General features: G+C 40.2%; 1 protein-coding gene and 1 long non-coding RNA gene across 7 annotated transcripts in view; one reads left to right on the top strand and one right to left on the bottom strand.

Moving 5' to 3' along the window:
- LOC113651173 overlaps nucleotides 1-1761 on the bottom strand; it is a 3169-nt gene extending 1408 nt beyond the window's left edge. For both annotated transcript variants that reach the window (XR_007144520.1, XR_007144521.1), the window contains exons 1-2: nucleotides 1402-1761; nucleotides 1015-1223 (exon numbers count right to left, since the gene is read on the bottom strand). This is a non-coding gene — a long non-coding RNA (uncharacterized LOC113651173). The remainder of the gene's footprint in view (nucleotides 1-1014; nucleotides 1224-1401) is intronic.
- Nucleotides 1-2108, top strand: part of LOC113651171 (coiled-coil domain-containing protein 40-like) — a 9839-nt gene extending 7731 nt beyond the window's left edge. For all 5 annotated transcript variants that reach the window (XM_047821521.1, XM_047821520.1, XM_047821518.1 and 2 more), the window contains one exon: nucleotides 1110-2108. The gene's annotated coding sequence lies outside the window, so the exon portion shown is untranslated. The remainder of the gene's footprint in view (nucleotides 1-1109) is intronic.
- The last annotated feature ends 20096 nt before the right edge of the window (nucleotides 2109-22204 follow it).

The raw sequence follows: 22204 nt of genomic DNA, 5'->3' as shown, positions 1-22204 counted from the left end.
AGTTCCAAAAATCTTAAAAATGTTGTGCGACCTTGGTAAGCGCTCTGCTTGGTTGACTGTCGGACCAGTTCCCGCTGCCACAGGGACGTAATACATACACTACGCTGGCAGCAATAAACCAATCAGAGAACATTACGTAATACGTACAGTACGTACGCATTACGTAATACGTACAGTACGTACGCTTACCTCCGCCACGCTTCTGGTAGGTATACTACCGGTATGTTGCAAAACAACATTTGTTTCTTCCTAACCATTATGCGCTCCACACTCCAGTCCAGTAGGTGGCGGTAAATGCACCTTAAGTTGGTTTGCCATCCGCCACTAAAAATCAGATGCTTACGAGGCACAATTCAAACTACAGTCTATCAGTTACATGGTTGTAAATGGGAATAGAGCAGCTGAAAGTATTCAACATCAATGTATCTATGGTTCGAAAGTGGAGGAAGCAAGAAAATGTACTGTGCTAAGTTAGGAAGACACAGTAGATGAGGACTTTGATGGATTTGTGGGAGAAGATTGATTAAAAAATAATGTGTGTGTATTGTTAAATAGTAGAATAAAATTAAACTAAACTCACTGTTTTGCTTCTGTTACCTTTTTTGTAGACCGTATGTTTTAGCATGTGCCTTATAATACGGTGCGCCTTATGTATGGGTTAAGTACAGAAATAGACCCGTAATTGAGACTGCGCCTTATAATCCGGTGCGCCTTATAGTGCGGACAATACTGTAAGTAAATGTCTGTAATGTTAAGACCTAAGTTTAAAAAAAAAAAGAAGAAACAATCACTTCACATGGCTAGAACCTGATCAATAGCTCAATTTTTGATCTGTACAACTGCTGTGTTCTACTGTTGTGATTTGATTTGAGGGACTGGTCTGTTGTAATCTGCTCTAGAACCTGGTTTTGTTTTCATTTGCTCTCTGCTCTAAAACCAGGCCATTTATCATCTTGTTCTCCACTCCAGAACTACCTTTTGAGTCCTATTTTTTTTTTTTTTCAATCTGCTGACCTCTCTGATGTTCTACGCTTAGAAACTTGGCCAAATCTGGCTTTGGATCCTTTCCTTTGGAACCTTATTAAATGTTCTGTGGTTCTCCTTTGCAGAACCTGATCCAGCTGCTCGCTCTGCAATCTCGGGTGAAACAGCTGCAGTTGGTGATGGAGGGTCGCTACAGAGCCACGGCTAGAGAAGATGCGCTGCAGCTCCCCATGAACACACTGCAAGAAGAACTGAACACGATCAGACACGGCACACTCTAGGACACAGAGAACATCTAGAAGAGATAACATTTTAACAACATCTAAAATTATGATGTAATGCTTGATTTCAGTGTGTGTGTGTGTGTGTGTGTGAGACAGACCAGAGACGTTCTACAGCAGGTCCTTCAGGACTTACCTCAGTACAAGTCTATGCTCCACTGGATCTGTCTCCTCCTCTCTGCACACACACTTGTAGGAAGAGTAAAAGACCACTATGACACTTGTCGGTTCTTGTGTGAGTCTGGCAGCCTGTCTTAGTTCGTCTGCTTTCCTAGATCTCACACAGGACCTTTTTTGTTCCCGAAAGTCCTTTCATAATGAGGAAAAAGACAACAGCAACAACCTGGAAGTGTGTGTTCTGACAAGAACATGCTGCATAAAATGTACAAAATTCCAGTAACTTCTAGAATATCCAACATTTCGAGCATTTAGCATCCATCCATAGCATTTAGAGACTTCTAACATTATCTGTGTTTGCACATGTGTACCATTCTAGAACATCAAACACTGATTTTTGCCCATCTAGTGTATTACTGTAACTTTTAACATTCTAGAACATTGAAAACTTCTAGAACCTCTAATATAGTTCTGATTCCAGACAAATTAAAGGAATAGATTTAAATGATGATTTATATAAATGGTGATCTTACTGATGCTGTTGATATCAGAGACGTTCTTGTGCTGTTTACTCTAAAAGTCTCTGTTAGCATTGAGTGGGTGGGGCTTACTGTCTCCCACCTGTCACTCACACAGGTGTGGGTGGCACATGCGTGTCATTTGGGATGATGCAACATGTTTTAGGTGCAGATAATCAATTAAATGGGTTTTTATCATTAAAACACACCCAGTACTATTATTATCTTTAATTATTTCTAAACTAAAAATCATGAGTGTTATGTGCTTTCATGCTAAGGGGAGTGTGGGTACACATGCTTGATTTTGCATATATTGGGGGCGAGGCTGCGGGAAAATCAAAAGGCCAGTCGATACACCAATTTAAATGTTTGTCCAGAGTATTGCCCTAAAGAAGCTGGCCAAGTTTGGTGCAGATAGCTCAAACGATTGCAGAGTTATAAACCTTTAAATTTTATAATGGGTGTCTATGGCAAAAAAGGTAAGGCAAGGTCGTTTTACCCCTTTTCCACCAAATAGAACCGAGTGCTGGTTTAGAGCTAACGCTGGTACTGGTTCAAAGTTGTTTCCAACTGGCGAACCTTCTAATAACCGGTTTGCCTTTCCATCGGTTAGAGAGCCATCACAGAGCCGAGTCTGACATCACTGTATACATGTCACGTGTCCCAGCAACTTTAGCACAGCAGCGGCAAACACAAACACAACATCAACAATGGCGAATGTTGCTTTACTGCCCACAGCCCCTAACGCAAATGGCTAGACCAGCAATGTTTTGGTGCTACTTAAGAACCACTTTTCCTGGTTCAGAGCCCGTGCCTTGACTGTCGAAAAAGAAAGAACTGGTTCTAAATTAGGCTCTGGCTCTGAACCAGCACTCAAACTGCCTCAGTGGAAAAGGGGCAATTTAGACCCGGTACCATGAGCACTGGTACTCGGATCGATGAGAAAAGTAATAGCAACAAACTTCAGAACATATCCGATTTTGGTGCATGTGGTTCGAAAGCCCTAGGAGGTATAGCAATTAATTTTTGTCTAAGAAGAATAAGGAAAACAGAATGTTGGCTTCTACAAGCCAACATAATAAACCGGTGAATGGTTAGTCTACATCTATTATCAGACTTGTCTAAACCTGTGGACCAATCCCCGGCAGGATCAGGTGTACAGTTAAAATCTGCTGCTAATACGTATTTTCCTCAGAGGCTAGACAAAATAAGAAATAAATTTGTAAAGAAAACCTGAGTCATCTACATTATACATTCAGTAGGTTAATATTTTCTGATAGCAGTCAACCTTGAATGATTAAGCACCTGCCCAGTTTATCCTTAATTACATTTGACACTCTAAAGTCAAGTCAAGTCAAGTAACCTTTATTGTCACATCACCACAGCACATGGTGAGTGAAATTTTTGGGAGCGAGCTCCAGAAATTGCAGAACCATTTACATACAATGGTTAAGAAACAGAAATCAGAACAATTTACAAACAGGTTAAAAAAGTACCAGTTGAAATGTCCAAACGCGGAAAATGTGGAAAAGGTGCAATGTGCTCATACATAGTTAGTACACACAGTGTACTACTAGACATATTTACAATGCACTTCACATTATATACAGTATGAATTATTAATTTATATATATATATATATAACAGGTAAGGTGCAACAGACTGTACAGATACAGAAATGTCCTGTGGTACCGATAGCTTATTGTCAGATAGATTGTTATACTAAATTAAATGCAGTGTGTGTGTATAGTCCAGTGTGTGTAGATGCACACTGGACAGTTGGGATGTGCATGTTCGGAGCACACGGCCTGGGATGCCATCAGGACCCGCAGCCTTGTGGATGTTTACCCGTCGGAAGGATCAGGTTACATCCATGACAGAGACGGAGAGTGCACTCACATCTTCTGCAGCAGCCGTGGGAGTGATCTCTGTGTGGGCGTGGTTGTGAGCCTCGAAACGAGCATAAAAGTTTTTTAGCTCATCCGGTAGAGAGGCGGCAATGTTCACAGTCGCTGGTTTGTTTCCCTTTAAAGTCTGTGATGTTGTTGATGCCCTGCCACATGCTTCTTGCTTCGTTGGTGTTGAAATGTTCTTCAACTTTGTTTATATATTGTCTTTTTGTGGCTTTGATGGTTTTCCTGAGATCATAGCTGGCATGTTTGCGATCTTCTGGATTCCTGGATTTAAAAGCAGACATCCGCGCTGACAAGGCAGCTCGAACATCGCTATTAATCCACGGTTTTTGGTTGGGGTAGACGCGGATTGTTTTTGTCAGCACAACATCTGCCCGGAACTGGTCCCAGTACACGTGATCAAAACAGTCCTGTAGTATAGCATCTGATTGGTCCGACCAGCATTGGATTGTCCTGAGGGCGGGTGCTTCCCGTTTCAGTTTCTGCCTATAAGCAGGCAGGAGCAGAATGGACAAGTGATCTGATTTGCCGAAAGGTGGGCGGGGGAGGGATCCCGGAAGGGAGAGTAGCAGTGGTCCAGTACACGGTCACCACGCGTGTTGGTGGTGATGTGTTGGAGATATTTTGGAGCTATTGTTCTGAAGTTGGCTTTGTTAAAGTCCCCTGTAACAATAAATGCTGCATCTGGGTACGCGGTTTCCTGCTCACTTATATTCCCAAACAGCTCCTTGAGTGCCTGGTCTGCGTTAGCTTGAGGAGGAATATAAACAGCTGTGATAATGACTGGGATAAATGGGACTGTCTTATGAATATGATTATGATCAGCTTGGGAATGGTTTGCTTCCTACCTGGAAGGACGCTCATATCAGGTAACATGGAGGGGAGTGACATCTGCTCCGCGCAGACTCTCCACTGGCCTCCCACATGGCACAGTACTTGGTCCTCTTCTTTTCTCCCTGTATACTCACTCTCTTGGTGAAGTTATTTCATCACATGGGTTCTCTTACCACTGCTATGCTGATGATACACAACTTAGCTTCTCTTTCCCACCCTCAGATGCCGAAATTTCATCATGGATGACTGCTCATCAGTTAAAGCTCAATCCTAGCAAAACTGAACTGCTGTTCATCCCAGGTGATTCATCCCCAGGTCATGATCTTGCTATATCCTTGCACAATGATCTGATCTCCCCTTCAGCTACAGCTCGCAAACTTGGGGTAACCATGGACAATCAACTGTCCTTTTCCTCTCATGTTGCTAATGTGACTCGCTCATGTCGGTTTCTTCTCTACAACATTAGAAGGTTTCGACTATTTTTGTCCACACAGACTGCTCAGGTACTTGTTCAGTCTCTTGTCATTTCTAGACTGGATTACTGCAATGCACTGCTGGCAGGTCTACCTATGAACGCAATCCGTCCTCTGCAAATGATCCAAAATGCAGCTGCCTGGCTTGTTTTCAACCTGCCAAAGTTCTCGCATACCACCCCGCTGCTGCGATCCCTCCACTGGCTTCCGGTAGCTGCACGCATCCGATTCAAAACACTGATGCTGGCCTACAAAGCCAAAAATGGACCAGCTCCCTCTTACCTCAAAGCCCTCATCATTCCTCGCACTGCACCCCGCAACCTCCAATCTACCAGCACTGCTCGACTGGTTCCACCATCTCACAGGGTAAGAGGCAAGTATACTACAAGACTCTTCTCTGTTCTGGCACCAAGGTGGTGGAATGAACTTCACCTAGAGGTCCGGACAGCTGAGTCACTAGCTATTTTCAAGCGGCGGTTGAAGACCTACTTATTCAGGAAACACTTCAACTAGCACTTCTTTCCTTATCTTTTGCATTAAAAAAACAAAAACAAAAAAAACCTTTGACACCTTTTCCATTGTAACTTTGAACAAATGTTTTAAACTCATGGTATCTTAAGTATGTAACCTAGTGAACCAGCATTAATGTATTCAATGTTAGAGATTTAAGCACTTATGTACATCGCTCTGGATAAGGGGGTCAGCCAAATGCTGTAAATGTAAATGTAAATGAATAGGTGTCATAACTCCTTTAGCCTGAGATGTAAAAGACGCTCTAAATACACTCCTGATCCTATTCTCCTTACCCAAAATATGGCCTGCAGTTCCACGATACATAAGCATAATTTACCCAATTACCTAATTGAGATCCTCACAAAAGGGGGCATGGTGGCTTAGTGGATAGCACGTTCGCCTCACACCTCCAGGCTCGGGGTTCGATTCCCGCCTCCGCCTTGTGTGTGCGGAGTTTGCATGTTCTCCTCGTGCCTCGGGGGTTTCCTTTGGGTACTCCAGTTTCCTCCCCCGGTCCAAAGACATGCATGGTAGGGTGATTGGCATCTCTGGAAAATTGTCCGTAGTGTGTGATTGTGTGTGTGTTGGCACTCTGTCCAGGGTGTATCCTGCCTTGATGCCTGGGATAGGCACAGGCTCCCCGTGCCCCGAGGTAGTTTGGATAAGCGGTAGGAAATGAGTGAGAATGAGTGAGAGAGATCCTCACAAATTATCAGATTAGATTACAATCATACACAGTACAAAATGTGGTGAAATGTTTTTTCAGACTGTTCTTGATATACAAAATAGCCAATAGAATAAAAGAATAAAACAAAGGGGAAAAGGTATTAAAATTAAGACACAAGTGCATACAATAAAAGAAGATTGGATTCCTGTATAAATGAGCAAGAGGACATGTTTTCCTAATAACTGTTCTGCAGCAGAATTCCAGATGTTCTTTGAGATGATGTCGAGTTCAGTATCAGTTTCAGTACAGATGCCCAAGATTGTCTTGCTTTTCTCTGAAACGGTTGCTTCCGCTCACAGATGAATGCACACACCCGGTTTTGGATGTTCATGTGGATCCTTTTAGCAAAACTTTTTACAACTGACAAGTATACAAAATAATTTCTGCAGAATTTCCTTGGCTGTGCTCTTGGCCATCTCCCTCAGAAAATTCGGTTTCGCCTCATTGGAGGCAAAAAAAAAGAGTTTTGGGACAACACTGAGGCAGCAAGTTTTTGCTCCATTTCCAGAAGAACTTTACTGACCACTTGTGAGGCTTTGCTCATAAACTGATAACTGAAAGGGCTCTCGGATTGAGGAACTGATGAAGCACAACTTGGAGTCATCACTTCAGTTGTCATGGCGAAAGACTCAGAACTTGTGGATATGGTAAACAACGAAGAGTACCTGCTGTTGTAGACAATTTTTTCCAGCCCTTCAAGCCCTTCCATTGTCTGGAACTCTAGGAGGGACTTTAGTGACACTGCTGATGTCTCTCCTTCAGGTCTGTGGAACTCTTCAGAGTGATACAAGGCCAGGAACCTATCACAGATCTCATTAGTGCATGAGACACTGAAATCATCTAACTGTGTGATTGGATCTGTTGCACATGATGAAGCCCTCTCAGAGCAGCTCGTCCCTGGTCCTGATTCCATAATCCGGATCACCTCCTGCATCACACCTTTAATTTCCATGATATTTCTCTGATGACATCAGAAACCTCCATAAGGTATCTTTATACACACAGGGAAGAGAAAACAGTAACAGGAATGAATATTATTTTCACATCAACACACACATGAACCTAAATAAATAAATGCAGGTAAAATAGCACAATGTTAATTTAATTTTCTGATAAAAAACACAGATGACCCATGTTATTAGTCATTCAACACCATGCTGCTTGAATCCTGGATACTGATTAGTCAAAAAATAGCTTTGCTGGGAGGCTTCAGTAAACACAGTAGATGACAATGCTGCCACAGCAGCATACTCCAACTTTGTCACCTTTTAAAGTAAAAGAGAGAAATATGAACCTTGATCAGTGTTCAACCAAATGAAAACAGTGTTGAACTCTGCTGAGGTTCAAATCCAGCTTTAAACGATCCATGAGCCACATGATGTGATGATTACAACAAAATTAACTCTTCACATAACAACGAATAACTACAAATAACTACAGATTTACACACATCATTGAATCTGTTTCTCACATCAGTGAAGCGAATAGCATATTACACAATTCACTGATTCATCTGTTCATCAGCAAGATCTAGACATTCTTTCCATCATGCCATGTTTAGATTAGATAACCCACTTCCTAGTTTCTAACACACAAAGCTCAGAACGCTTCACCTGAAATGCCTGTCCTTATAATGATCCAAGCTGCATCTTCTCTACCTTCTTAATCCACTTTCGCTTCTGCACTAGTGAGAGCAAATTACTCTTAGCTTCTTAAGAGTAATTTGTTATTTGTTTTAAAGCTTTACATGACATGGGGACCAAAACTTCTCAGGAAACCAAACATATAATCCCGTTTGGAAATTAATTACACTGATGTCATTCAAATGTATGATAGCAGATGTTATAGATATTCTTATTATGTTGGCTTTGTAGAAGCCAACATTCTGATTTCCGTTATGAGCTTATTATTATTATTATTATTATTATTATGTTGGCTTTGTAGAAGCAAACATTCTGAATTGCATGTCTGAATTGCATCTCACACATGCAATACATCCAACATTAAGAATCGCATGTTCTATGCAGTATAACATTAAGTAGAATCCCATAATGACTGCTGTATTGACATGAAATGTCCAAACCCTCAGTAGCCACTTTTTGCCAAAAGTATTGGCACCCCACCGGGTATTCTGGTGACGTCACTCGACACCACATGATGTCACATGTAGCCCCGCCCCAAAAACAAGCGAAATTAAAAATTTGCACAACATGGACATGTGACATATCAAAACACTCAGCACAATGAGGGGAACCGCCCCACGGGTATTATGGTCACGTCACGTGACGTCACATGAAAATTAAAAATTTGCACTACATGGACATGTGACATATCAAAACACTCAGCACAATGAGGGGAACTGCCCCACGGGTATTATGGTCACGTCACGTGACATCACGTGAAAATTAAAAATTTGTACAACATGGGCATGTTACATATCAAAACACTCAGCACAATGAGGGGAACTACCTCACGGGTATTCGGATCACGTCACATGCTCATGTCCGCTCACCTCCAAAAGTATTGGCAGCCTAGCGGTCCAGTAGCTTTCACAATCTTTCTGTCCACTCGCCTCCAAAATGCATCGGCCTTTGCGAATACTTGCACCGTCAAAGCCAACATCAAAGTTAGTCGTGACGGACTTTACAAATCTAGTTATTATTATTATTATTATTATTATTATTATTATTATTATTATTATTACTATTCTTAGACAAAAATTTATTTTATAAAAATGCGGCCTAGGGCTTTCGAGCCACATGCACCAAATTCGGATATTTCGTAGACCCTGGTCTGAAGTTTGTTGCTTCTATTTTTCTAAGCGATCAGAATTCCGGCATTCCCGGTACGGAAGCTCAAAGTGGCCTTTTTTCCCATAGACTTCCATTATAAACTTTTGAGGTTTATAACTCGGCAATTTTTCGAGCGATTTACACTGAACTCGGACAGGTTCTTTAGACGGACGAAGTTTTTATTTCGGAGTTCCGACGGAATTTTTGGTTTTCCTTTAGTCGACGGTCAAACATACCATAGACTTGAATAGGGAATTCCGAAAAGTCCTCTAAGCTCTCACACATGCAATACATCCAACATTAAGAATCGCATGTTCTATGCAGTATAACAATAAGTAGAATCCCATAATGACTGCAGTATTGACATGAAATGTCCAAACCCTCAGTAGCCACTTTTTGCCAAAAGTATTGGCACCCCACCGGTATTCTGGTGACGTCACTCGACACCACGTGACATCACGTGTAGCCCCGCCCCCAAAACAAGCGAAATAAATTTGCACAACATGGACATGTGACATATCAAAACACTCAGCACAATGAGGGGAACTGCCCCACGGGTATTCTGGTCACGTCACATGACGTCACGTGACATCACGTGAAAATTAAAACTTTACAAATTTTGTTCTTATTCTTATTATTAGTATTACAGTATCATGTTGTCTCCCTGTCTATCTACATCATCAAAGTTGTCATGGCAATCATTACCTGTCTGGTTATTAATGTGATATAGAACTGAACTTCAGAGAGAAAGAGATAGTGAGAGCAAGACAGAGAGAGAGAGAGAGAGAGAGAGAGAGAGAGAGAGAGAGAGAGAGAATTGTTAGGTATGATTGAAATCTGGCAAGACTAGCTATGACAGCATAACTAAAAAGCTAAAGCCAGAAGGTGACACAGACATGAGGGTTTCCTGGGACGTAAAGCGTCCATCCACTGCACGGTCTGCAAACCTGGGTGACTTGCAAGGGTGGTAAGCTGACAGCATCCAGACATCCCAGTTCGCTAAACACTCTATGCCCATGAACCCTCCAGATCTGCTACTTTACCTAAGAAAAGCTATTCACAAAAATCTAAACTAAACAAATGTGTTTTTAGCCTGGACATAAAGACTGAGACTGTGTCTGTTCCATGACTGTGGGGCTCTGTAAGAAAGAGCTTTGTCCCCTGCTGTATCCTTTTGCACTTGAGGCATTACCAAATAGTCTGCACCTTTTGATTGAAGTAGGCAATCAAAAGGCGTGTGATCAAGTGCTTTATAGGTTAGTAATAGTATTTCATAATCAATGTGAAATTTGACTGGGAGCCAATGCAATGTAGATAAGATAGAAGTGATGTGTTCATATCTTCTGGTTCTACTGTAGTTAGGACACTAGCTAGTGTTCTGGACTAACTGGAGCTTGCTTATGCTCCCACTGGAACATCCAGACAGTAAAGCATTACAATATTCCAACATATAGGTAACAAATGCATGAACTAGTGTTTCTGCATCATGAAATGACATCATATTTCTGATCTTAGCAATATTTCTGAGACAAAAGAGAGGTCTTTTACTGCTGCACATGATGTAATAGAAAGACCACCCAGAGTTAATCTATAATCAGAAAACTTACTTCTGACTGCCTGTGGTCCTAGTAAAAGCATTTCTGTGTTGTCAGAGTTAAGCAGAAGAAAGATAGTAAGCATCTACTCTCTGATGTCCTTCACACATTCTTCAAGCTTATTAAGCTGGTGACTCACATCTGACTTAATTGAAACGTATAGCTGCAAGTCATCAGCATAACAGTGGAAGTTAATACAATGTTTACAGATAATTGCACCAAGGGGTAGCATCTATAGAGAGAAAAGCAATGGGCCTGAAGCAGAACCTTGCAGAACACCAAACATTTCCTAATTGTTTAGAGTAGTCAACGTTTAGATCTACGAACTGATAGCGATCAGTCAAATAAGGCCTGAGACAGGAGAAGGCTGTCCCTTTAAACACAACAACATGTTCTAGCCTACCAAGTAAAATATCAAATTGGTCAATGGTAACAAAAGCTGCACTAAAATCAAGCAACACCAGCAAAGAGACACAACCCTGATCAAAGGCCAGTAACAGGTCATTGACAACTTTAACCATTGATAACTGCAACCTTAAAAGTTTTCAGCACATATCCTGTGCTTGGGGAAGAGTTTTTTATTTTTAGAATGGGTTGGATAGCTACTGGTAATATCTGTTAAAGAAACATGAATAAATCAGTGAAATTAAGTCAGTCTCTTGGAAGGAATTAAAACGGTCTAAGTACTGATCAAAAACAGAGATATCTATGGCATTATCTATCAAATAGTTTGGTATCAAATTAATGGTCTGAAATTTCTGCCTAATGTTATCAATTTTTCCATTGATATAATTCATGAAGTCATTACTGCTACAAATAGATGGTGTGCACGTTTTGACAGTGTTTTTATTCCTAGTTCATTTTCCAACAGAATTAAATACACTTTTAGGATTATTTTTGTTATCTTGAATTAGGCTGGAGAAATACACTGATCTACAGTAGCAGCAATAAGATATTTTGTTTTAGCTATGAAGGCTTTCCTTCCATTCTGAATGAAATACTGATCATTTATTTTGATGCCATTTATGTTCTAATTTCCTAGACTTGTGTGTAATTTCCTAGTCTTGTGTGTTGTCATTGTACCAGGGTGCTAGTTTTTTCTCTTTAATTACTTTCCTTTTAAGTGGAGCTACAATATCAAGGGTGTAGCAAAATACTGACTCTAAATAGTTAGTCACCTGATCAAGTTCTGTGGGGTCAGATGGCAATCCAATCATCTATAATAATTCTGGGAAACTATCGGTAAATCTCTCTGTAGTAACAGACATGTACATTTATCATGGTGACGTGACAAATTGCATACTGTATCGTGCAATATCGTGTCTAAAGTGCATTTTAAATGAAATGAGATCATTGTCTGAGAAAGCTTCTGATTGAAGCACTTTGACTATGTTTTTAATAATTTATCCAAAGGTCAGAATGAGATCAAGAGTGTTACCTTCATTATGAGTGGGTCCCATTTTATTCTGGATAACTTGCTGTTCTCAGAGGCTCTTCTAACTTAATGGATATTAATGTCTGCAAAAATTATTGCTTTGTCTAAAGGAACAACTAGGTTAGAAACAAAATCTGCAAATTTACAGAGGAATTCAGAATATGGTTCAGGAGGTCTGTAAATAACAATTTGAGAAACTGACTCAGTAGACTTCTTTTTTGTGGCTACATATGTTATGTTAGTATGAACTTCAAATGTGTTGAACATAAATCTAGATTCTTGCTTGACACCTAGCTTATCATCGTAAATAACTGTGACACCTTCTCCCCTGCCTGTTTGTTGTGGCTAATGTATATGCGACAAACTAATTTGGTTTGACGCAGGATTCTGTTGAACACAGAACATTAAACTTCAGGGGTCTCATTTATAAAACTGTGTGTAGGATCCCTACTAAATGTTTACGTGTGCCCAAAAGCCAAAAATGGCATATGCCAAAAAAAATTTCGATTTATAAAACCGTGCATATGCACACCTGTAAGCAATGCTCCCGCAGATGTGCGTACATGAACCAGCCTCATATCCCGCCCTGTACACGCCCATTTTTACACGCCCATTACACGCTCCACAACTGCGTGGGCACGAGAGTGGACCTCATTATAATGAGTTTCCTCTGTCCTCTGCAGGTTTAAAAATGGGGTGAGGAGCCAGCATCTCACGGGTTAGCCACTGTTGCCTGCACATCATAATTATATTAAAAACAAAATTGTTACAGTTTCTACTTTTTAATATTGTTAAACTCACCAAGAAGACAGCTATCATGTACTGCGCCTGCATTTAGTCTGTTCCCTACACTGCTACAGTATGTGTCAAGATAAAGGAATCATGTGAACCAGGCCAGCGTGCCACAATGTTTGTGAGGGTCATGTTGGAGTCACATATGATTTGCACATTAATAGAATGCACATGCTTTCTATTAACATAAGCAAATTCATTTTCTGATGGTGCCCTTATAGCAACATGAGTGCAGTCAATTGCGCCGATTACATTTGGGAAACCAGACATTGCTGCAAATTGCATTTTAATTTTGGCCTGTTCTCGCAGTGTAGGGGAACCTGATGTATCGACTACCCATATTAAGTATACATTCAAAATGACAGATATTATGGCACTCAGGGACCAGACCTATAGGGTGAGATGATAGATTCCAATATAATTACTTCATATACAAAAAGCTCTTAGAGACAAAGTTGAGGATTACTTATAGTTTTTTTTATATATAAATAATTTACCTGTCTGCCAATTCCTGCTGGAAACAGAAGTTGCCAAGAACCCCAGAGTGGTGAGGACTTGTATTTGGACTGGGATGGCAGGGTTCCGGCGTGTTGCCCTCTCTAAGACTAGACCCAATTCAGCACATAGATCCAAGAGCACAGCTCTAGGGAATCTAAATCGGCTTATTAGCCAGTCATCATCATGGGCCAGGAAATCATCATAGTCCCTGAAAACTCGTTCTCTCTTTATTCTGCCATTGGCGTAATCCTCCAACAGTGTCAGCACTGCCATCATGAAGCATTACATACCCGGGTCACCAGAGGATTTATATGTTTCTAGCAATTAGACTGATCGTTTACACCTTAACAAAATCACATAATTAATTTGTGGGCGAAAATTTTATACAAAAATGTTATAGTGAACACATGCTTCTTCATGACGGTTTTGTAATGAACAGCATAATAGTTAGGACCCATGATGAGTAGCGATTGTGCTTCATGACTGTATTTGTAGACTTTGACATTTTATGATATATGTACATTAACGAAAATATTTCGTTTTTACATTGTGTTTTGCAGTTCTCTAATAAAAGGGTATTTCATGCTATTCTGTATCACATGTAGTCGTGCCATCTCCTCCTGCGCACCCGTTGTGGTCAATGTGACTGTAAGGCAGCGCTGATTATTATTATTATTTATTTATTTTTGAATACATTTTGAATTACGTTTGGATTTTACTAGATGTATATAGCCTAAAACAGCCAGTTCACCAATACAACATTTGTTCACCAATACAACATTTGTTTGACTGTATATTTATAATCACACCTCCAATGTCACCCATATGAGGATGGGTTACCCTTTGAGTCCGGTTCCTCTCAAGGTTTCTTCCTTCACCAATTCAAGGTTCAGAAAAAATGAGTTTTTCCTTGCCACTGCTGCCTGAGTCACCTCAGACTTGCTCATTGGGGATAAATACATACACATTATGAACTATAGATATCTAATAATAATCTTGAGTTTTTATTTTTGTTAATTCTTTATATTATTCCTTATGTTTACCTTCTGTTCTATGTTTATGTTCTGTAAAGCTGAGACAATGTCTATTGTAAAAAAAGCACTATACAAATAAACTTGAATTGAATTGAATAAAACAATCGGCACAAATAACACTGTTGGATTTAATCTTCATGATAATGTGGATATAACAGTATGAAATGGAGTGAAAATTTAACCTCTTACCTGTCGCCCCCCCATTTTCATGATTTTCGCCTAGATGATATACCCACCTAAAAAGTGGTACAGCTCCCATATACTTTGACACACAGAGGTGAGCCTGGTCTCATTGGAAAGAAAGTCTCTAGTTTCTTTTTTTTTCTTTTTTAGTTCATGCTATACTAAGCAAATTTTTATTTTTTATTTCAATCTTTGTATTGAGAAAGTAACACAAACAGTCATGTACAAACAATTTACAGGTATTCCCCTTAAATTTTTGTTATTTTAAAACACAATAAAACAGTAAGTAAAGAAGGAAAAAACAAACAAACAACAAAAAAAGGCATATACAGGAGACAGAAAACACACGCAATAAAAAATAAATAAAATAAAATAAAAATAAATAAACAAAAATTTATAAAAAATAAAAGTTGGGGGGGGGGCAGAATCAATCACATGGGAACGTCTGTTGCGATTTAAAATAGTCTATGAAAGAGCCCCACTTTTGGTGAAATTTTTCAAAGTTACCCCTGGATGAAAACTTTATCTTTTCCAGTTTAAGCAATGACATCACATTCTGTAGCCACACAGAAACTGAAGGTGCTTTAGAGGCTTTCCAGAGAAGTAAAATGCACCGCCTAGCCACAAGTGACGTAAATGTCAATATATCAGCCTGATCAGTGTCAGTTAACACAGAGTTAAAATTAGGTAAAGCCAGACCGCCACTAAATGTAAATCTCTGCAAAAGTGATTTCCTCACCCTGGGATTTTTACCTCCCCACAAAAAACAGGTAACAAGTTGGTCCAGTATATAAGGAAGGCAGAGTCCGGGTCACGTTAACTGCTAAATATTTGAAACCTGAAGGACTGAACTTGAAAGGAATGTCAGACTGTTTCAGTGTAAGAGCGAGAGAATTTATAGGATAGCATTCACTTTTAAGTAAGTTCACTTTATAACCTGAAAAAGAGCCAAATCTCTTCAACAAAGATAAAATTGCTGGATCAGAAACATATAGAAGGAGATCATCTGCATACAGTGACAATTTCAGACCAATGTTATAGCGGGATACTCCGTGAAATGAAGTGAGTGATTGCAAAGCTAACGACAAGGGTTCAATGGCCAAAGCAAAAAGTAAGGGAGAGAGGGGGCAGCCCTGTCTAGTGCCACGTGACAAAGTAAAATAGTCGGAAGAAATCTCATTTGTGTGAACACTAGCCTGAGGGGAATTGTACAACAATTGAATCCACGTAATAAATCGGTCCCCAAAGCGAAACTTATTTAGGACAGCAAAAAGATAGACCCACTCCACCTGATCGAAAGCTTTCTCAGCATCAAGCGAGATAACTACTTCTGGACTAGTTAAAGAGTGATTAGACAGAATGACATTCAAAAGTGTGCGAATGTTAAAAAATAACTGCCGTCCTTTAATGAATCCATTCTGTTCCTCTGAAATAATAGAAGGAAGGATTTTTTCAAGGCGTCTCGCCAATACATTGGCCAAGATTTTTACATCCACGTTGAGGAGGGATATAGGTCTATATCAGGCACAAGATGTAGGATCCTTATTCTTCTTTAAGAGAACCGTAATGACTGCCTGAGAAAGAGTGGGAGGCAAAGAGCCACGTTCTAAAGATTCGTTGTATACTAAAAGAAGAAGTGGAGCTAAACGGTCTATAAATTTCTTGAAAAATTCAACAGGGAACGCGTCTGGGCCTGGTGCCTTACCATTATGCATAGCTTTAATAGCATGCATAACCTCTTCTAATGTTAGGGGCGCATCTAAATGTTCAGCCATGGTGTGGTCAACGGTAGGCACTGCTAAATCTTTGAGAAAAGAAGCCAAATCTGATGTATCAGCTACAGATTCAGACTTGTACAGAGATGAATAATAAGTTTTAAATACATTATTTATTTCCTTTGGCTCAAAAACCATTTTGCCAGCCCTGTCTTTAATTTGAGGTATCAAACGGGAAGCAGCTTGGCGCTTTAACTCGTGGGCCAAGAGCCTACTAGATTTATCACCATGCTCGTAATAAATTGCGCGAGAACGCAACAGGAGACGCTCAGCTTCAGTTGTTGAAAGCAGGTCAAATTCAGTCTGTAGCTCAAGTTGTTTCTTTTGAATGCTGGGAGTTGGATTGGCAGCCATTTGCTTGTCTAAATCATAAATGTTTGTAGTCAGATCCTGAAGCTTAGTTTTGCGGTCTTTATTGGAATGGACAGAATACGAAATAATTTGACCGCGCATATATGCTTTAAGAGATTCCCACAACAATGAAGATGAGACAGCATCACTCCTATTAAAAACTATATATTCGTCTATTGCAGACAAGGTAAAAACCCTAAATGCCTCGTCTGACAACAACAAAGAATTGAACCTCCAGGGTGAGGAAAAACACGGCTGGCCAACAAATTTGTTATTAAGACCAAGTGGTGCATGGTCAGAAATAACAATTGCATGATAATCAGACTCTGTGACTTTAGGGATTAGGGAATTGTCAATAAAAAAATAATCAATACGTGAAAAAGATTGGTGCACCTGAGAGTAGAAGGAATATGTCCTGGCACTAGGGTTATAAAATCTCCAAGGGTCTACAAACCCATTTTTACTCATTAAATCCGAAATGGATTTGGACATAGAAGACTGGGTCAGGGTTCGAGGGTTTGAACGATCTAAGGCGGGGTCAATAACACAATTTAGATAACCAGCTAGTATTAAAAGATGGGTGTCAAGGAAAGGAAGGATACTCCACAACTTGTCTGTAAAACCTGGATTATCAAAATTTGGAGCATATACATTGACCAACAATACAGGGTTATTACAAAGAGTGCCAACAACTATTAGGTATCTTCCATTATTGTCAGCCACTGTCTTTGAAGGAGTAAACTGAACTCTTTTACTGATCAGAATAGCCACCCCTCTGACTCTAGAATTAAACGTCGAGTGAAACACATTTCCCACCCATGGACATCTGAGTCTAACATGGTCCCTGTCCCTCAAATGGGTCTCCTGCAGAAATATTACATCACTCTTCAGGCGCTTTAAGTGTGAAAATTTTCTGGACCACTTAGTGGGGCTATTCAAGCCTTTCACATTCCAACTCAAAAATCGAATACCAGTCGAATCACCACACTTTCTTCCTTGAGTGCTGGCCATAGCTAACAGACCTTAGTTTGAAAGTAGGCTACACATTTAAACAGGTCATTCCTCCCACCCCCATAAAAAGAAAAGGGAAAAGTGCACGTAAATGCGCTGACACACAAACAAAGTAAAATAGACATAAATGTGAACAAATATGAAAACAGAACCGCGTCCACTTCCCACCCTCCCCCCACCCGCACCGCAGATGTCCCCATCCCCAAACAACAGATACAGCAGTGCAAGCTCCTAAGCGGAGCAAGAAAAAAAGAGACGCTTATGTCTGTATAGCTAACCATAACATATAAAGAAAGCTCCTACAGAGACATTTCAAAATAAAAATAAAATTGTAAGGCATGCGTGTAATTCTAAGGCACGTATACAAATGAAATAACCCCCGACACTCACTGGTAGCGCGGTAAAAACTGAGTTAAACAAAACAAAGTTATAATTACACTCACCCACAGAGTCCTTTTGGGCCAATTTAAATTTTGTAATTTTGTAATTTTGTAAATTTGCAAATAAACAATATGTAACCCTCATATAATCAGTCTATTTTGTAATTTTGCTAATAAACGCCTTAGCTTCAGCTGGTAAAGTGAAATCGCGTTGCACTCCCTCGTATGTTATGCGTAACTTGGCTGGATGGAGGATGCCGAACCGGACTCCTTCAATGTCCCGTAGCTGGCATCGAACCTCATTAAAAGCTGCGCGGGCTCGTGCTGTTTTAGCGGTGTAGTCAGGGAAGACGGAGATGGTCATGTTGTGTAGTTTAATCCGCTGTAGCTCCCTTGCTTTCTTGAGGATATTCGCACAGTCTGTATAATAGTGGAGCCTTGCTACTATCGCGCGTGGACGTTCGCCCGGCTTGGGTTTGGGAGCCAGGGTCCGGTGGGCACGATCCACAAGTGGTTCCTTCTCAACTGTAAATGCCTCCATCAAGAGTTTTGACACATACTTTGTGGTTAAATTATTTGGAGTATCCTCCTGCACACCGACAATACGAACATTATTATGGCGTGACCTAGATTCCAAATCATCACATTTGCTCTCCAATTTAACCAGTTCTCCAGACATGTACTCCACCTAAACACGGAGAGTGGCTATGTCATCAGTGCAAGTGGAGAGGGACTGCTCCATCTCGGACACGGTGTCTTTGAGTCCGGTAAAGCTTTGCTGCATAGTGGAAATATTGGAGGAAAGATCGGTTTTCAGTGCTAGCAGCTCAGATTTAATCGAGGAGAGGTTGTCACCTAACGCTGCATGAAGTTCAGCTTTAAAAATTGCTGAAATTTCTTCACGAAGGGAGCAGAGAAGTTCGGTCTTGAGAGCAGTAAGCTGGCAACAGGCCGCAGGTGAGCCATTTGCGCTTTTATAGACCTTGGGTGGCATTGTAGTCGCCGAAAATCAAAATAATTCTTATTCAGAACAGGTTTAGAAAAATTATAAGCTACCAAAAGTGAGCAAATCGTGCCTAAAAATAATGGAGAAACAAACTCTGTAGGAGCGGAGCTCGATGCGACCTACTCCATGATTAGCTAAGCCGGAAGTCCATCAGTCTCTAGTTTCTGATACAAGTGTCAGGGTGATTCTAGGCCTTACTGACACAGAGTTACAGAGGCTAAAAAGTTACAAAGGATTTTTATTTCCATCTGAGTTGTTTACCTGATAAACTGATTACATACATTGCTGTATTTAATGATGGTGGTAAACAACAACTGAGGGTCATAGCCACATGTCTTGGCTTTCACCCAAAAAAATGAAGTCAAAAGACTCAAAAATGGATTTTATATGAATATTTTTCTACGGGCATGTCCGTCCGTTCATGTTTTTCTTGTTTATTTGTTTACTGTATAACTTTGTATAAAAAGACTGCATGCTTAGTTCAAAAGTCCTATAACAAAGACACCCCCTCTGCCTAGAAGTCTGCTGTGAAAAAAGGCCTGTAAACTGACACCCTGAGGCGTGAGAGTGTGAAAAGTTCAAGAAATGCGCAATAAAGTTGAAAAAAATTAATATGCGCATGCTCATTGCACAGCCCACCCTCACCAGATGTATCAGGTTGCATCTCGTTGGAATTGTCTCCTTACTGGCTAAAGAGCTATGATGCTCGCAAAACATCAAATCGCTACTGGAGGGAGCAATTGTCAGTCAAAGGGAGGGTGACCCACATAGCATGGAGAGACCTCATTGGCTTCTTAGCTGCCTATCTCTGCACCACAGGCACTGGTTGGCTCATGAGAGGGCTTGTTTGATTCGATAGACCCTCGACTACAAATCTGACACGTTTTGTAAGTTTTGTAAGCCTCCAAAGAGAAGTAGAAGTCGAACAAAGGACGGAATGGTTAAATTTACTATAAATCATATTATGCTTTGTGTGTGCCCTTAATAAAATCCTGAGAGTCTAAGCTTTCAAACAGTGTATAACTTAACCGTGTATTTAGAGGATTTAATGCTTAAAAGTTAGAATGAAGTTACAAACCTCCTAGCGGTGGTGGCTCGTTCTCGTGACGGCGACCTGATAAGTGGTTTTTAATTCTTATAATCGTTCTTCTCACATTTATTTTCTACAATCTAATTTCAGTTCAGGACCTCACCATCTGTGTCGCCAATTCCCTAAAGCTGAAAATATAAGTAGTTATAAACTGTCAAGGGTAAAGCTCTATCATTGTTTAGGAAAAAGAATTAGCAAAGGACCTGATTAGCTGTCTGCTTAGTCCTGATTGCTGCAATGTACTATTCATCAACAACAGCTCCAACTCCCTCTCTCACTCACACACACACACACACACACTTACTAACTTTGAGCTTATTTTGCTGCTCCCTCATCTGTGTTATGACCAGCTGATGAAAAAGATGATAGTCACTTCAGCCATGAGGGAGAACGGGAGAGATGCTCGAGACTGCTGGAAAAGCAGGAAAAAACTGAATACAGACAAAAAGTAACCATCTACACAAGCTCTGATGAGTTCTAGCTGAAATGACTGTAATATTCTGTCGGCTTTCAGGAATTGCTGCAGCAACATCCCTGTGTGTTTGAGTCCAAATGCATTAGAATATAAGGACTAAGGGAACTTTCACACATTGAAAGCTCCTCCAACATGAGCCTGCATTAAAAATATTAAAAAATTTTAATTTCCTAATACAACTGAAACAGGAGGAAAGTATCAAAATGATTAAAACTGCATTATTTTACTATTTTAAATATTGTCCTCTTTTCCATTGAGGTCCATCAAGCCTGTAGGTCAGGGGTGTTCAAACTTTTTGCAAAGATGGCCAGATTTGGTGAGGTGAAAATGTGTGGGGGTCGACTATTCAGCTTGACATTCTTTGAAACATTAATATTAAACTCAAATTATTTAACTATTTAAACTAAACTATTTAATGTTTTTTTTTTAATTGAAAAGGGCTTTCACTTTTCAAAAACAAAATAAATTATACACAGATTATAAAGATGAAAAAGTGCATATTAAAAACTGTGGTCACAAAAAAAAATTAATTCAGAGATTTTAGAATTTATTCACTTCAGATGGCTAAATAAATAACTTGCCTGCACTAATGTGATGAGTGATACTGAGATCTCGACTGTAGTAAATAGACCAGGTCTGGCTCAAAGATTGATGCGCAAGATGTCACACAGGTGAGAGTCACTTTTCTTGTCCTCTCACGGTTTTTGTTAAAGGTCATAACCGAGAATGTTTTCTCGCACAAGTATGTCGAGCCAAACAAGCTCAGTATTTTCTTAGCAAATGTTCGAATCTCTTGGAACCTGCCTTTATCCGGCTGGTGGTAAAAGTCAACGAGAGGCAGTTGTTGGTGCCAACTCCGACACTCGGCATTGCAATGCAGCTCAATGAGCTCTAGCTGCAGGTTTCTGTAGCGTCATCAGGGTCCACAGAGAAAGGAGAAGAAAAAAGCGTGATCTCCTTTTCAATTGCTGCAAAATCTCGAAACCGCTGTCGGAACTCCTCGGCCAGGGATGAGATTTCTGATACATACCTCTGTATTTGCGTACTGATGCGTTTGTAACAAGTGCGTTTGGAAAAGTTGCAGCTTGATCCCAAATGCTTTGATGTATGAATACAGTGACTTATCACTGAATTTTCCCCCTGAAGGCTCGTTTTTAGCGGGTTCAGATGCCATATTTTATCAACTAAAAATCCAAAATCAGCCATCCAAACAGGATCAGATAGTTCTGGCATCAGTTGTCCCTTATTTTTTTACAAGAATTGTCTGATTTCCTTCCTAAGACAGTAGAAGCGCTGCAGTGCAGACCCCCGACTGAGCCATCTTACGTCGTTGTGATACACAACATCTCCATATTCAGCCTGGATGTCGAGTAGAAACTGTTGAAACTGGCGGTGACTTTATTCGACAATAGTTTCATGTCACCTAC

Source organism: Tachysurus fulvidraco, chromosome 12, assembly GCF_022655615.1.
Source record: "Tachysurus fulvidraco isolate hzauxx_2018 chromosome 12, HZAU_PFXX_2.0, whole genome shotgun sequence".
NCBI classification, from domain to species: Eukaryota; Metazoa; Chordata; class Actinopteri; order Siluriformes; family Bagridae; genus Tachysurus; species Tachysurus fulvidraco.
The sequence above is the reverse complement of the archived record's forward strand: the minus strand, read 5'-3'. Positions and strand labels throughout refer to the sequence as shown.